At 40.3% G+C, this 17,664-nt stretch overlaps 1 protein-coding gene across 2 annotated transcripts in view; it reads right to left on the bottom strand.

Moving 5' to 3' along the window:
* The window catches only part of FAT3 (FAT atypical cadherin 3), a 436,391-nt gene that overhangs the window by 394,882 nt on the left and 23,845 nt on the right, over positions 1 to 17,664 (bottom strand). The gene's annotated exons all lie outside the window — the stretch shown is intronic.

Below are 17,664 nucleotides of genomic sequence, written 5' to 3'. Positions count from 1 at the left end.
ATCAGATGCATACCGTGGAAACTGCAGCAGACTTTATATATACACAGAGAATATGAAACAATACCTCCTCCCACCCCACTGTCCTGCTGGTAATAGCTTATCTAAAGTAATCGTCAGGTTAGGCCATTTCCAGCACAAATCCAGGTTTTCTCACCCTCCACCCCCCCACACAAATTCACTCTCCTGCTGGTGATAGCCCATCCAAAGTGACAACTCTTTACACAATGTGCATGATAATGAAGTTAGGCCATTTCCTGCACAAATCAAGGTTCTCTCACTCCCTCACCCCCCTCCAAAAACCCACCCCCATACACACACAGACTCACTCTCCTGCTCATGCTCAAATAAATTGGTTTAGCTCACGAAAGCTCATGCTCAAATAAATTGGTTAGTCTTTAAGTTTTAGCTCACGAAAGCTCATGCTCAAATAAATTGGTTAGTCTCTAAGTTTTACCAGCAGGAGAGTGAGTCTGTGTGTGTATGGGGGTGGGTTTTTGGAGGGGGGTGAGGGAGTGAGAGAACCTGGATTTGTGCAGGAAATGGCCTAACTTCATTATCATGCACATTGTGTAAAGAGTTGTCACTTTGGATGGGCTATCACCAGCAGGAGAGTGAATTTGTGTGGGGGGGTGGAGGGTGAGAAAACCTGGATTTGTGCTGGAAATGGCCTAACCTGACGATTACTTTAGATAAGCTATTACCAGCAGGACAGTGGGGTGGGAGGAGGTATTGTTTCATATTCTCTGTGTATATATAAAGTCTGCTGCAGTTTCCACGGTATGCATCTGATGAAGTGAGCTGTAGCTCACGAAAGCTCATGCTCAAATAAATTGGTTAGTCTCTAAGGTGCCACAAGTACTCCTTTTCTTTTTGCGAATACAGACTAACACGGCTGTTACTCTGAAACCTATGAAAACAAAGAGACAATGATTTTTTTTAAAAACAAAACCGAAAAATTAACGAGGTTGTTTTCAAATTTATCGGCACAATCCAAACCCACAAGCATTTTTGTTTGTTTTTTTAGGACACGCTGTTCTGAACCATGCTGTATCAACAGGCAGGAGGAGTTATCTGATAGGAAACATGGCTAATGTAGCCTAAGAAAGTTAATATATGGAGTCAAACAGGGTACATTATGAGCAATACTAAAAACCCAGTTCATAGGGTAAAATACCATCATGAGACTGAACATAATAAATTGATTGCCTGGCTTAAAGGCTACGTGGGATAGAAGTCATTTTAAATCAATTGAGTTACTGTTTCTTAGCAATTTGATAGAACGGAGAAACAGTGTAATTGGTAATCAAGTGCTCCTTTGGGAGCTTCAAAACAGCCTGCTGCATTTGTAAACTCATGTTAATCTGTTCAGGCCAAATTCTGAGATAACATAAATGGTGGTGTAAGGTACACGCTGAGTGTAAAATTGGTCAGAAAACAGATGTGAATGGGGAAATGCATCAGAACCTGCAGGGTGAAGGAATGCACCATTTGTCCATAATGTTAATACAATCCTGGCTCCACTCCCCCACCAAAACAGACTACACTAGATTTAATCAAGGGCCAATCTATTCACGTGTTCTTTTCAAAGCAGAAACCAGATATAATTTGGAGAGAAATACATTCAGTCTGCATTATTAATTAGCTTTTTTCTGTTTATCTAAGTTTATATTAAGTAAAAGGATTTGTAGATAAACCAAGCTTTTCAATTTCTTCGAAGCCACTGTATATGGACTAGATTTCAGTGTAGAGCCAAGAACAAGGGAAAAATGCTATAACAGAAAAAGTACTTTATGGGGAAGATGCTGCATTTACCTCCTTGATCACGGTCACATTAAATACATTTCATTTTACTTTCTATTAACCCAAATGCTCTTTTATATGGTTGAAAACATTCACCCTTCTCTTCCCCTTTAACAACTTCTCCATTTGGTAAAGGCAACATGTGTTTGTTCTCTTTCATTGTGAGTGAAGATAAGTTTCATACAACCCTTTTGTTTACCAATGAAAAATTTTAATATATTTTTTTAATTGTTAAAGTGCACCCCCCACACCGTCCAAAAGTCACAACAAATGAAAAAATTCAGCTCTGAAAAGTATATTTTTGAGGATCATAGATTGTTGCAAGGGCAGTTGAGAAACTAAGCTGAAAACTTAGTTGAAATAAGGAATTTGACATGGAATTAGGGCTGTCAAGTGATTAAAAAAAAATCAATCATGACTAATCGTGTGATTAATCGCACTGTTAAACAATAACAGAACACCGTTTATTTAAATATTTTTGGATGTTTCCTACATTTTCAAATATACTGATTTCAATTACAACACAGAATACAAAGTGTACGGTGCTCATTCTATATTTATTTTTGGTTACAAGTGTTTACTTTGTAAAAAGACAAAAGAAATAGTATTTTTCAATTCACCTAATATAAGTACCGTAATGCAATCTCTTTAGCATGAAAGATGAACTTACAAATATAGAATTATGTACAAAAATACTGCATTCAAAAATAAAACAATGTAAAATTTTACAATGTAAAAGTCTACACAATCCTACTTCTTGTTCAGCCAGTCGCTCAGACAAACAAATCCATTTACATTTGCAGGAGATAATGCTACCCGCTTCTTCTTTACAATGTCACCTGAAAGTGAGAACAGGTGTTCTCATGGCACTGCTGTAGCTAGCGTAGCAAGATATTTACATGCCAGATACGCATGCTTCAACCACCATTCCAGGGGACATGAGTCCATGTTGATGACGGGTTCTGCTTGAAAACCATCCAACGCAGTGCAGACCGACACATGTTCATTTTCATTATCTGAGTCAGATGCCACCAGCAGAAGGTTGATTTTCTTTTTTGCTGCTTCGGGTTCTGTAGTTTCTACATCCAAGTTTTGCTCTTTAAGACTTCTGAAAGCATGCGCCACACCTCGTCCCTCTCAGATTTTGGAAGGCACTTCAGATTCTTAAATCTTGGGTTGAGTGCTGTAGCTATCTTTAGAAATCTCACATTGGTACCTTCTTTGCGTTTTGTCAAATCTGCAGTGAAAGTGTTCTTAAAACGAACATGTGCTGGGTCATCATCCGAGACTGCTATAACATGAAATATATGACAGAATGTGGGTAAAACAGAGCAGGGGACATACAATTCTCCCCCAAGGAGTTCAGTCACAAATTTAATTAATGCATTTTTTTTTAACGAGCGTTATCGACATGGAAGCATGTCCTCTGGAATGGTGGCCGAAGCATGAAGGGGCATATGAATGTTTAGCATATCTGGCACATAAATACTTTGCAATGCTGGTTACAAAAGTGCCATGCAAATGCCTGTTCTCACTTTCTGGTGACATTGTAAATAAGAGGAGGGCAGCATTATCTCCTGTAAATGTAAACAAACTTGTTTGTCTTCCCAATTGGTAGGACTGAGTGGACTTGTAGCCTCTGAAGTTTACACTGTTTTGTTTTTGAGTGTAGTTACGTAATAAACAAAAAAATCTACATTTGTAAGTTGCACTTTCATGACAAAGAGATTGCACTACAATACTCATACAAGGTGAACTGAAAAATACTATTTCTTCTATTTATAATTTTTACAGTGCAAACATTTGTAATCAAAATATACACTTTGATTTCAATTACAACACGGAATATAAGCTATATATGAAAATGTAGAAAAACGTCCAAAATATTTAATAAATTTCACTTGGTAGTCTCATGTTTAACAGTGCAATTAAAACTGTGATTAATCGTGGATTTTTTTTTTAAATCATGATTAAGTTTTTTGAGTTAATAGCGTGAGTTAACTGCGATTAATCTACAGCCCTACACGGAACCTGAAGGGGTTTAGCTACAGCCACTGCACCCAACTCAATATCATTAAAAGTACTTAGCTGAAATTCTTACATATTCTTTTCCACAGTAAAACCTATTCTCTCAAAGGCTATGGACCCTTTCAGAAGCAGTGGGGAAGGGCATATAATTCCTCCCTCAAACAGAGAATCCCAGACCAAGTGACTGCTACAAGATATTGGTTCTGAGAGCCCTGGCCACTTGGTTGAAAGGTAGAGACAGAAGACAGGTCTCATACATGCACCAGAACTGAGGCCAGAATCCCTACAGGCCCAGGACTGGAGTTACTGGTTCTTGAAGTTCAGCTATTGAAGTTCAGCTGATCATCTGTGTTATTAAATGAGTCAATTTCACTGAGTTGGGAAAGACACTTAGCCCTTGGAAGCAACAGCAGGATTCAGGTTCTGGCCTTTTTGCCGTGGGTTGTGAATTGACAGGGAGTAGTGAGCTGCTGGAGACAGGACAAAAGTATGGGAAATATTTTGTTTGTCTACAGACTGAGTCAAGGGGAGTCCAAGTTACGTTTAGGCTGGGAACTTAGCGTTCCTCCTGGAAGGAAGAGTTGAGTTCTAGCATCCATCAGTCCTATAGAGATGCCAAAGCGCGGACACAGATGAAGTCGTCTGTGGAAGGATAACAGTTAGACAAGCCCCGCCCTCCCCAAAAAAAACAGATTAACCAGAGTCATAACTAAGGGGGCGGTTGGAAGAAATCTTTACCACATGCTGTTAATGAAGAGGAGGAGGAGTAGTGTTTGGTTACAACCATACAAACAGAGGAGTAAGTACAGCACTCAAACTTTGGTCCTCTCATGAACTCTTGTCTATGATTAAAAGTACACAAAAGGATCAGGGCTTTTCTACCTGGACCTGAACACCTGCAGGTGGAGGTTACAGCATGAACTCTTTGAATAACCCTCTTAATAGTCACCTTGTATTAGGCTATTTGCTATCAAGGAAACACATGACATTTACCAATAGGAAGTTCTGGCAGGGCATGAAAACCAGAGGTGCATGGGAATTTTTTGACAAGATGTTTCTTTAATCAAAAAATACTGATTCATCAAAACCAAAACTTTGCAAAAAATTTCAGTATTAATGAATTTCTTGCTTGAGAAAAATTTTGGGAAAAAAAGTTTCAAATTTTTCAAAACATCCCATTTCAACATTTTAGAAAAGTTCCATTTTTCTTTTTGAATTGTAAGTTAATTTCTAGTAAAAAATAAAATGAAACGTTTTGATTGCTCTGACCCCATTATTTTTTCAGTTTTTTAGTTCTCCCAAAAATTAAGATTGCCTTTTTATCTCAATTTGGGGAAAATTTGTCATAATGCCAAAAATTCTCACTGGATGGGAAAACCATTTCCTGTCTATCTCCAGTAGAAACTTAGCTCCCTCGAGTAAACTGTGACAACCATTTCTGTAGCTTCTGACAAAATACTAAAACTAAAAGTTTATGGCAAAATAACTTTGGTTATTAATCTTGTTAGCCGCTCAGCTTTCAATTTCTGAAAACTACAGCAGAGAGAGAGAAAAAATCTCCATACCGAAGATCCAAATTTTCTACTGTGATGTAATCAAGGGGTCTCAGAACATAGTCTTGTGCAGCATTTCAATGGACTGTGAAATTACTTACATTAATGGACAGTACTAGTTTCTATTGGGAAAGATGTAGAAATTAATGGATACACTAAATCAAAAACACTGACTTAAATTCAGTTATTTCAATACTTACAAATCTTGTACAGTATGAGAAGTCTGATTTTGCTTGACTGTGTACGCTGCCAATATTTTCATTTTTCAGTAACGGTAAATTTTTAGGCACCATATTAGAACACCTTTTTGATGCACCGAAAAGGTGCAGCCTGACCTGCAGCAGCACAATCTGTCCCAAAGTGCTGTCCCACCAATGTGCTTCAACCCTGCGCTGGGCAGGACCACTTGTAGTCAAGAGCAACCAGGTTAGTTTCCATGGCCATTGAGTCATTACATTCTCCACTGAGACTTGCAGCACTTAGTGACAAATGTAATGTGGACAAATGGCCACTAGCCTGTGAGTTCTCTGAGGCAAGCATTGTCATTTTCTGTATGTTTATACAGCGCCTAGTACAATAGGGCCCTGACCTGACTGGCCTCTTCAGTGTTTCCATAATATCAATATTGGATAATGATAGGAACTGGAACAGAAACAGAGCAATGTTGATCAGGCCCAACGAGTATCTAGTCCAGTATCCTGATTCTGAAACTGGCCAGCACCAGATACTTCAGAAGAAGGTGTAAAAAGTCCACGGACAGCAAAGATGTGGAATAATCTGCCACTTTTTGTCTCATCTTCATCTCTGATCATTAGAAACTGGCTTAAGCCTTGAAGAACAACATTTACTATCCCTTCCAGAAATTGTGTGGTCATTAATCACAATAAGTCTGGATAGCTACATAACTGTCCATATGATACATATAAATGATCTCCTCCCACAAGTTATCAAACTGCTATCAGATGGCAACACAACTGATCTGGGGCCAATTACCCTACAGTGAAAATGTCTATCTCCATTAACAATTATCCAGTGCTTACCCCACCCCTTGAAAAATGTCTTTGGGTAATACTCACAGATGTAAATGTACAACACAGGACAGCAGATGAGAATTAATTCTATTCTACAAGCCATAGCCACCTTCCTTACTTAAACTCTTAGCAATGAGGAAGCAAAGGGTTGCTGTTTTGTTTTGTTTGGCTTTGGGTGGTAAGGGAGGCAGAAAAAGGAAGCTGCAAGATTACTGAAACTGCTATAAATGCCAGATGGATAAAGTACAACCGAGATACAATGATACAGCGGAGAGATGGATTATGGAGAACTCACGATAGGCCTTTTCCAATATTCTCTGATTCTATGACTGCCCTAACTCTTAAATGCCAAGGATATATGAACATCAAGGACTATCACACCCTGAGATATAATGAATAAAGAGAATGGCTGCTTTTAAATATAATGTTAAATGCCATAAATGCTAACATCTAACTTCTGAATAAACATGTTCAAATCCAAAGAATTCAGAAAGGAAGAATTTAAGCCCCTGCTATTTATCCTCTTACAATTTATATAAACAATTTATTCTACAGATCTGAGTCATCCTACAGTCTTTGACCCTAAATCCATCACCTGCTTACTTCAAAGGGAAGGATTGTAATTTGATTTCAAATAGAATTGGATTGGGATCTAAACAAATTTCTCTCCGGCTATCAGTTATAATATGTGACCATTTTGGCGAGGGTGAAGGGGTGGGAGGAGAGTGGGGTTTTTTTGTTTTCCCAGGTAGTCAAATTTTAGAGGAACACTGCAAAATAGACCAAGTTTACCTGGGCAATGCAAAACCTTTATCAAATCAACTCTTTGTTGTTGTTTTTTCTTTCCATGCTTTGTTTTGCTGGAATCTCAAAAGTCAACAATTGCTGCATATTTCACCAAGACCAGTAACAAAATGAGGCAGTAAATGGGACATGGAAAATCATGATTACGGAAGACAAGAGAAAGCAAGAAGGGATGAGAGCTATTAAATTGAAATCAGAGAGTTGAAAGGAGGAGCACAGAGGGAAAGCTCACTGGATCCTAAAAAGGCATTTTTTTGGCCCAGATCTTGAGAATTAACAGCTATTGTTGAGAAATGTGCAACATTTCCGTATTTCACCAGTCAGACCTCATTAAATATACTGTCTGCAGGATATCATGTTTCAAGGCCATTTTCCTGGAGGCATCTTATTGTCCCCACCATGTTGCCAATAAATCATAACTTTCCGAACCATTACTCATCCTGCTTCTAGGCCTGGACCTCTCCATTTAATCAGCTGCTTTCTGCTCAACCTAGGTGATAAGGGAAGAGTGAGAAGAGAGCAGAGATCAAACAAAAGAGAAAGTCTCACAGCACAGATCTGAAATGGACATTGGCCAAAGTTTTCTAATTTGAGAGCCTCAAGTTAATCCCCTAAATCAGGGCCTGCTCAAAAAAGCTCCTTGAAAATTAGCTTCAATGAGTTTTGGATTAGACTCTAAGTGGCCTGATTTTCAGAGGTGCTGAGCATCCCAACTTTAACTGATATCAGCGGAAGCTGCAGGTGCTCTGCTCCTTTGAAAGTCAGGTCACTTATTTAGGTATCTAACATTAGGCTCCCAAGATTGACAATTGTGTGCTGTGCACCCATGCTGCAACGTGACGGTAAGGGAAGTGACGGAGGACGCAAGAGAAGATGAACTTTTTTTTTTTTTTTACCCTCAGAAAAGGGAGCTTAGTTCAAATTCGTACTTGATAATACTAAGGGTATGTCTACACTGCCACACAATTCAGACTACAGGGGTGCAAATGGCAGTGTGCCCCAAGTGCTGTGCTGTATCTCCCCCATGTGGACACTGTGGGCGCAACAAAAAGGTTTCTACTTCTCATTAATGTCATCCTGGTTGAAGGCATTAATGCGAGGTAGGAACCGTTCACTTTTAACCTGCAGCATGCACAAGGGAGAGTTATAGCACTTTGGGGCACACAGCTACTCAGCCCCATAGTGTGAATTATGAGGCAGCGCAGACATGGTCAAAGTTGACTGTGGCAGAGGCCTGCCTCAGTAGCTGATGGGATAGAAAGCTGATTCCTTCCCAGCTAACAGCTTAACTGGCAAGATGGGATGCCACTAAGTAGATATTAATGTACCTAAATAAATGTCTAGTAGAAATTCCAGGCTATGCTGCAGGTAAGTCCTTCCCTGAGAAACTTGCTCAGAACCAACCAAAGTTCTTTCAACTAGGCCAAGAACTGCACAGATACTCTGTATTCAGCCTAGATTCGTACTGGATAAATACTTCCTAATACTTTCCATAAACTTTTGAGAGAATAAAGCAAAGTGTGCCTATATTCTTATTCATATGTGCCTATATTCTTACTCATATGAAGAAGAGCCCTGCTATGTATGACAACTGCTTCCTAAGACTTTGTGATAAGAGAAGAATTTAGCTGCTGATTAACATATACTGACTTTTCTCACATTACAGACTCAAAAACTGTTTTTTAAAAATCCACACTGCACAGCCTCTTCTATTTTCACTTAGCTAAGAAGTGATCAATCAGTTAACAATGGTTTGATTTTACCCTGTCTAACATGGTTTGACAGGGTCGGGCCAGATGGCTACAGGAGAGTAATAAAGGGCAGATATATTAGCCCCAGGTTAAGTAGGTCCCTTTTCTCTGGGTCAGGTAACAGGGAAGGTTCTAGAACAATCAGGAAACTTCTGGAGACAATTAAGACAGACAGGCTGATTAGAACACCTGTAGCCAATCAAGAAGCTGCTAGAATCAATTAAGGCAGGCTAATCAGAGCACCTGGGTTTAAAAAGGAGCTCACTTCAGTTTGTGGTGTGTGTGTGAGGAACTGGGAGCAAGAGGCACTAGGAGCTGAGAGTGAGAATGCGGACTATTGGAGGACTGAGGAGTACAAGCATTATCAGACACCAGGAGGAAGGTCCTATAGTGAGGATAAAGAAGGTGTTCGGAGGAGGCCATGGGGAAGTAGCCCAGGGAGTTGTAGTTGTCGCACAGCTGTTCCAGGAGGCAGTCTGGACAGCTGCATTCCACAGGGCCATGGGCTGGAACCCGGAGTAGAGGGCGGGCCCGAGTTCCCCCCAAATCCTCCCAACTCCTGGTCAGACACAGGAGGAGTCGACCTGGACTGTGGGTTCACGAAAACGGCCAATCTGAGGGCTTCCGTAAAGCTCTAAGGCGAGCAAATCCGCCAATAAGTGCAAGACCCACCAAGGTAGAGAAGGAACTTTGTCACAACTTCCTTTACAACCAACATTCAAATCTGTAAACTAACACTCAACATTCCCTGCATGCTCAAATGATAAATACAAATAAGTAAAATGTAAAGGGCCACAAGAAATTAATACAACTTTTGATTTAGGGGATATGTAATTTTATACACATAATTCTTATTATAGTTAGGGTTGGTAGCACACCTATTATTAAGGTTGCCCAACACTTTCCATTATAAGACACTGTTTTTAATTGGTTATAACTTTGCCAAACTTTTAACTGCTTTAACGGCTGGAATTTTCCATCCCAGTGGCCGGCCTCAGGATGAGGGGTTTTTTTGGAAAATTTCAGCCAAAAGAGCTGACCCATTTCCGAGAACAAGGCCAAGGGAAATACTTTATTTTACCAATGTTAAAAAAAAATGTGGTGGCCTTTCCTTTGAGAAGCTCTAGCTTTGAATTAATCATGGTCTGGTTCTGGGATCTGATTTGCAGAAATGGTCAGCACTCACACATGTGAGTGAACTCAATAGCAGCTGTGCTTTGAACATACACAGGGCTACTGTAACCCTACATATTCTGTAAAATCAGGTCCTGGGTGTCTGAAATTGGGCACCCAACATTTAGTAGATACATCTGACTTTAATCTCTCTGCACCTCACTTTCCCATTTGTAAAATGGGTATAATACCCCTGATCCCACAGGGGTGCTGTGAAGTTAATGTTCGTGAAGCACCCAGATAATATAGCGATGAGCACCAGGGAAAAGCCCATAAGCAACTTAATAATTCTGACTTCAGAGCAGGATTTGAGTCATATGCTGTAAATAAGCACTAAGGTCACGCATTGCTCAACAATGGTGAAACAAAATATCCAAACAAAGCAGAAATCCTGCTGAAAAAATGATATGTTACCATATAATTAAACACTGTAGCATAAATGCACACACACAAGGAGGCCAAATTAAGTTTGCCCACGCAACCTTAATTCTGGCATTTCCTAATTTTTGAGTGCTTGATTTTGCAATCTCAATAATGTTCTGCTAATGTAGTTTTTTGTGGGTAATATTTTATATACATTTATGATTATATAAAGTAGATACTAGGGGAAGGGGTTTTCAAAGACACTCCATGCTGGCTTTACTCTGCTCCCATTATAGCCGTGGTTGTTGAACCATACTTTTGAAAAATCCCACCCCAGATTTATAATGTAATTTTATACAGCCCTATATTTTCTCCTTGAAATCATTCCTGCAGCTACAGGAATTATGTCCATAATATCATGCCCTGAATGCCTATATTAAAGAGTTTCTTTTGTCCTAATAGTTCATACACAAAAACCGCCTGAAGCTGGCAACAGTCCAACAAAATTCAAAGTCAGTTAATCCATTTTAAAAAAAGCGTGGGTACTTCTGTATGTGCACTACCCTGTAATCTAAACTAGCAACTGTGAAATACAGTCATTATCTTACAGCACTGATCTAATTTTCTACTGAATGCCCTAAAATGAGGGGTTTCTTTAAAATACAAAATACAAGGACTGGGACTTAAAAATGATAATTTGACAGCACTTAAAACAGAATTTATTTTTTTACTCCCATCACATTAAATAACACCAACTGACAACAGCTCTACATGCTGCATGAATCGAGATGCATTTGCTGACTGTAGGAAATCTCAGAGATATAATGCAGTGGGAGACTGGTATTGTGCTCATTAGATCACTAAGCAGCAGCTCTTATAAAAAGAATATTTAACTAGAATCCTCAAAGATATTCTAATGCAGCTGCCATAATGTACTTTGAAATTTTCCCCCTAATGCAAAAATGCGAGAGACAAGATATCATCTCCCTTTAAAGCATGCAGGTTCAACATGAATATTACCTGATTAACTCACTTTGTTATTAATTTAAATTAATAAAGAAAACAAATATGGTATGCCACAATTTATTAATCTTAATATTGAGGTCATGTAGGAAGAACTCTGTATACCATTTGGCTAGTAGATTTAAGTGGGATTTAATAAAATATCACAGGAAGAAATCAGGGAGTAGAATGATAGGGAAAGAGTATTTCCTTATAAGGATTATAAAGGGGCAAGAAAGCAAAACAAATATATTATATAACGTACATAATGTATAATTCATTAAGAGCCGACAAGATTATTAAAGGGGAAAAAACAAAATCCATCAGCGATGAGCTTCTGAATTCAATAAAGAAAGAGAACCATTTTCTGCTGTATTCCCTTTTTAATTCCCTATTTCAGTACAGTCATTCTTACCCACATCATAGCATAGATCATAGAATCTCAGGGTTGGAAGGGACCGCAGGAGGTCATCTAGTCCAACCCCAATCAAAAGCAGGACCAATCCCCAATTTTTGCCCCAGATCCCTAAACGGCTCCCTCTAGGATTGAAACTCACAACCCTGGGTTTAGCAGACCAATGCTCAAACCACTGAGCTATCATTCACAAGCAATACTCTTTAATGAGAAATGTGAATTTGTCATGAGGCGGCCTGTATGATATTAGTCAGTGAACTCAGTCTAGTTCCTGAAGTGAGCGTGGTATCCACCTTATTGGGAAATTTCAACACCACTACAACTCGACCCCTCTCTCGAAGTCTCAGCATATAGCCCAAGATCCGATTGCATATGAAGACTGGACAGTATCATCCTACTCACATCCAGAGGAGGTACTGCCCTCTAGGTCAACCCTGAAGTTTGCCACTGACTGAGCAGCATGTGGGAACTCATACTGCAGCTGACTATGTCAGACCTTATCTAGGTCTAAGCAGATGACAGCAGTCTCCATGGCTATCAAACTGGCTCCTTTCTCCAGCACTGAAATTAACTTTAAAAAAAAAAATCATTTGCAAAGTCAGGCAAATAAATGGAAAGTTAAATTGGCTGAAAAAAAATCTGCAAAAGCTGGAAAGCAAAGATACATTCACAAGGGGAATAAATTCACAGCAAGCAAGACATTCCTATCATTTCCTCTGGTGCTCATTGTTCTAGCATTAGAATGAGGATGGAACTCTCCAGATATTCTTCTGGCTGTAATAAGTAATTCAGAAGGAATCCCATCATAATTTTGCAGGAATTAATGTCCACTTAATATAAAGCATTACCAAATCTACTGCTTAACAGACAGCTTTATAGAGAGCTATAACCGGAATTAATTGATGTCATCTGTACATGAGGAAGAATCCATTTGTGACCCAAATGTTGTGGAATTTAGCATAATTACACACTATCGTTTGGGTGATTTTTTTGATTAAATTAGGAGTTCACAATGTGGTTACAGTCTAATCAGTTGACTATATTTACCTCTTGATGAGCATTTCCCCACAACTAACCCTGAAGAGAACAACCTTGGCAATCGAGACAAGCTATGAGAAATATGAAGGACATTTCAAACTTAAAAGTCAAGCTACCCAAGGTAGGTAGATAGGCGAACATCCACAGTGTATTAAGGGAACTATTAAGGACAACGAAACAGGACTAAAGGAGCCATACTGGGGAAAGCAGGAGGTACTCCGCGCTAATCAGCCCTTCTTCAAGGAACGAGATCATGGTAGCACCCAAAAATAATACACACCCTTAAAAAAAAAAAAAAAAAACTCATGTAAAATATAAATATTCTCTCAGCTAAGCAGCTATGCCTGTTCAGTTCAACAATGAGACAAATGCATCATTTCCACGAAGCACGAAACAGATTATATTAGGGGAATTGAGAATTGTGTTCCCTTTCAGTGCAGGTAGTTGGGGAGGCACTGTGATGTTTGTTTAGGGAAAGGCTAATTAGGTATGAAGCCAATAAGAATAAAAGCCCTCTAATGTACTAAAAAATACAATTAGTAAAGAAACTGCATGAACTGCAGCTAAAAAACTTGTTCTTAAGGGGAACCAAGGGACACATAAGGATCCAGCTCCAGTTCTCTGAACCACTGACTCATGAAACAGTTTATTTGTCTTTGTGCCAGACAAGCTTCCTGTGAATATAAGGATGAAGCTATGGACTGTACGGCCTGGTGGGTCAAAAAGGAATCCCTGATTAATTGCACTGACACGGTTATGAAAGTTTCATGTCATGACGTGGAGTCATCTGAAGAGAGAGGCGGGGGGGGAGGGGGGAGAGAAATGGAACAGGGTTTGCTTCTTTTCATGCTGTAAGGTGTAAGTCTGCATCTCAAATACCAGAAGGTTAGAAACTTGTTTTAGAGAGGATAAAATTAACCAAAAATGACAGCAGAGGGGAAAAGGGAAGGCTGAGACTTAAGAGTATACAACACTATTAGTACACAGAGACTCTCACAAATTAGACAGGGTAACACAACAGGCTAAATTCTGCTTTTCCCTCACTGAGGCGTGCTGGTAGGAGGGGGAGCAGAGATGAAACAATCGGCTGGCAGTTCTCCAATCCTTCTGCTAGTCCAAGGAGGGCTGTCTTTTAGGGCTCTGAAGGCAGGCTGTGTGCCATGGCACAAAAGCACTGAAGTGCCAGTCAGAGCCGAGCACGACCAGGGGAACTAAGCAGGAATGGAGCACAGAGAAATGAGCTGCCTCAAGGAAAAGGGGAGCCCTAGAATTGAGCTACCAGACAAAAGGGGAGAGAAAAAGCAGGAGAAGGATCTAAGCAGAGCTGCACTAAGTTGCCACTCAGAGGTAGTGAGAGGAAAAGAGACTGAGCAGAGCAAGGGAATGGAGACAGGGGTCAAAGGAGCAGGGGGAGGAGAATGGGCTGTGCCGAGCAATAGAACAGGGAAGCCTGTCAGAAGGAAAGGAGCAGGAGCTTAAGAGTAATAATAATCCGATTAAGTTCCTAAAAGTATCATATGAAAGTGTGGCGCAGACCTCTGGCACCTGGCACATTGCAACCATGGCTCTCTGCAAAAGGAGCACCCCACTGTGCCGGAGCCTGCAATAATATTGCAAAGAAATTCAAAGAAGTCCCATTGCTAGAGACATTCAAAATTGGATTTAACAGGACACTCTCCTCCTAGTGATCATTACAAAAGTCTAGAATTTAATTCCTTTTATATATATATATATATATATATATATATTACCATAAAGTATTCCACAAGCACTTATTTACTCCCACCCCTGCACTTATACAGTAGTCATGTACTGTGACCAAAAGAGAGTCAGAACACTTTTTAAACCCCCCTGAAAAAAACCAAAAGTATAATTCCCCTGTAGACAACAGAATAGAAAAATCTGCTCCTTCAGTGAATAAAGGCTACCAGCATCCCTGGAGCTAACTACTTCACTGTCTTGCCAAGCTCACAATTCACTGCTTGACATTCAGTAATAAATATGTAGCACATTTGTCCTTTTCAGAGTTCTGCAGAATCCCATTACATTAGATAAAAATATGACCCAGCCAAATCACCTTCCAAAATCCAGAAAATCATTCCATTCTGGAGGTGTATATTCTAATCTTGATGTGCTGGGTATTATTTCAATAATGGGCTCTAGCAGAAGTTAGACACACAAATACTCTGTGCATTAAAATAGGAATCGTAGTAGTATTAGTCATTTGTACTGCAGGAACATCTAGGAGCCGCAGTCAAGGACCCCAGTCCCATTGTGCTAGGTGCTGTTTAGCCACAGAACAAGAAGATTTTAAGATCCTTAAATTTCTGCATTAAGAATGCTGAGCAATCTGCCATGGTTCAGTAAAGCACTTAATAACATGCTTAATTTTAAGCACATGAGTACCTCATTGGCTCCCAGCACTTTGAGCATTAAACCCATAATGAACTTTTCACTTTGATAATTCATGAACTAACATCAATTCCCAAATCACCTCCTTACACCTGCTCCTAGAAGTCGATCTGCTGGTGTGACACTCATCAATACACTTTTGGATACATGTTCCTTAAGCAGATAGGCACTAGGCACATTTTGATTTATGGGGGTGAAAGCGGTTGGGCAGGGGTGTGAGCTACTGAACTCTGATAGCTTCCCACACAGATGAGCACTGAGAGGTGCGTGCACTTACTGCCTCGACCTCTCAGTCAACTGGAGGCTACTGCAGCAGTTGCTCCTAAGAAGAAATGGGAGGGGAGAAGGGAGGAGGAGGATTTTGCAAGGGATGAAAACAGATGACAATAACCTGCTCTCAAACTCTGAGTGGGAACGGGGAGGAGATGGATCATTATCAGCTCCTTTGGCACCGCATGTAAACTCAAGCCCACAGTGTACACACACTCTTCAGAATGTGGAGACTTGCAGCAGGCAGCCATAAAGCCATACACAGGGGCTAGCTGAACAGTCAGATGTTGAATCTCTCTGTGGGAAAGCAAGTGAATCATAAAGGAAAATAACTGTTCACATTTTCAAAGGGGTGTGCTTCCTAGTCCGATGCATGTAAAACAAGTGCATATGTACTGCGGCCTGTTAAAATACTTAAAAAGTCACTCTCAGCCAGGACGATCAGTCCTGCTTGAGAGGAAAAACAAATGGAAATTACCATGAGTGTTTAGAGCTCATATGAAATTGGGGTGGGATTTTTCAAAAGTGCTGAAGGGATTTAGAAACACAAGAGCCATTTGATGGATCAAAGGAACTTGTGCTGCTCTGTCACTTAGAAAAGTAATAGCGCAATGTGGGCCAAGATGAGAAAAAGAAAGCAGTCCCGGGAAAAGCGCAAAGACAGACCCTTTCAGATGGGCTATCACCCCATCTGCCAGCTTGGAAGAGAAGAGGCGGCAATGTCATTAGGAGAAATAAGAAGGCAGTTCAAGGGTCTCACAGCAGCATAATACCAAGAATTAGAACACACTGTAAGTGAAGAGAGAGGATGTCCCCAGTCTAGCTGCACTGGCTGTACAAGAAATAAAGTCACCTACTACAGGACAGGCCTAACAAAGAAAATAACAGAACACCACTAGCCATCACCTTCAGCCCCCAACTAAAACCTCTCCAATGCATTATCAAGGATCTACAACCTATCCTGAAGGACGACCCATCACTCTCCCAAATCTAGGGAGACAGGCCAGGCCTTGCCTACAGACAGCCCCCCAACCTGAAGCAAATACTCACCAGCAACTACATACCACACAACAGAACCACTAACCCAGGAACCGATCCTTGCAACAAAGCCCGTTGCCAACTGTGCCCACATATCTATTCAGGGGACACCATCACAGGGCCGAATAACATCAGCCACACTATCAGAGGCTCATTCACCTGCACATCCACCAATGTGATATATGCCATCATGTGCCAGCAATGCCCCTCTGCCATGTACATTGGTCAAACTGGACAGTCTCTACGTAAAAGAATAAATGGACACAAATCAGATGTCAAGAATTATAACATTCATAAACCAGTCAGAGAACACTTCCAATCTCTCCGGTCACGCAATTACAGACATGAAAGTTGCGATGTTACAACAGAAAAACTTCAAAAGCAGACTCCAGCGAGAGACTGCTGAATTGGAATTCATTTGCAAATTGGATACAATTAACTTAGGCTTGAATAGAGACTGGGAGTGGTTAAGTCATTTTGCAAGGTAGAAAATTTCCCCTTGTTTTTTCCTAAACCCGCCCCCCCCCCCACACACACACACACACACTGTTCCTCAGACGTTCCTGGATTTGTGCTGGAAATGGCCCACCTTGATTATCATACACATTGTAAGGAGAGTGATCACTTTAGATAAGCTATTACCAGCAGGAGAGTGGGGTGGGGGGAGACAGAACCTTTTGTAGTGGTAAACACCCATTTTTTCATGGTCTGTGTGTATAAAACATCCTCACTGTATTTTCCACTGAATGCATCTGATGAAGTAAGCTGTAGCTCACGAAAGCTTATGCTTAAATAAATTGGTTAGTCTCCAAGGTGCCACAAGTACTCCTTTCCTTTTTGCGAATACAGACTAACACGGCTGCTACTCTGAAACCTGTCAAAGATGTAATATCAACTTCAAGGTCAGCAAAAGGGAGGAGAATGGGAAATATAAAAAGCACCTGACATAGAGAAGACTTGGGAGACGGGAGTCATTCTGAAAAGAA

This window comes from Eretmochelys imbricata, chromosome 1, assembly GCF_965152235.1.
Source record: "Eretmochelys imbricata isolate rEreImb1 chromosome 1, rEreImb1.hap1, whole genome shotgun sequence".
NCBI lineage: Eukaryota > Metazoa > Chordata > Testudines > Cheloniidae > Eretmochelys > Eretmochelys imbricata.
Note: the sequence above shows the minus strand (reverse complement) of the source record. Positions and strands in the feature narration are given on the sequence as shown.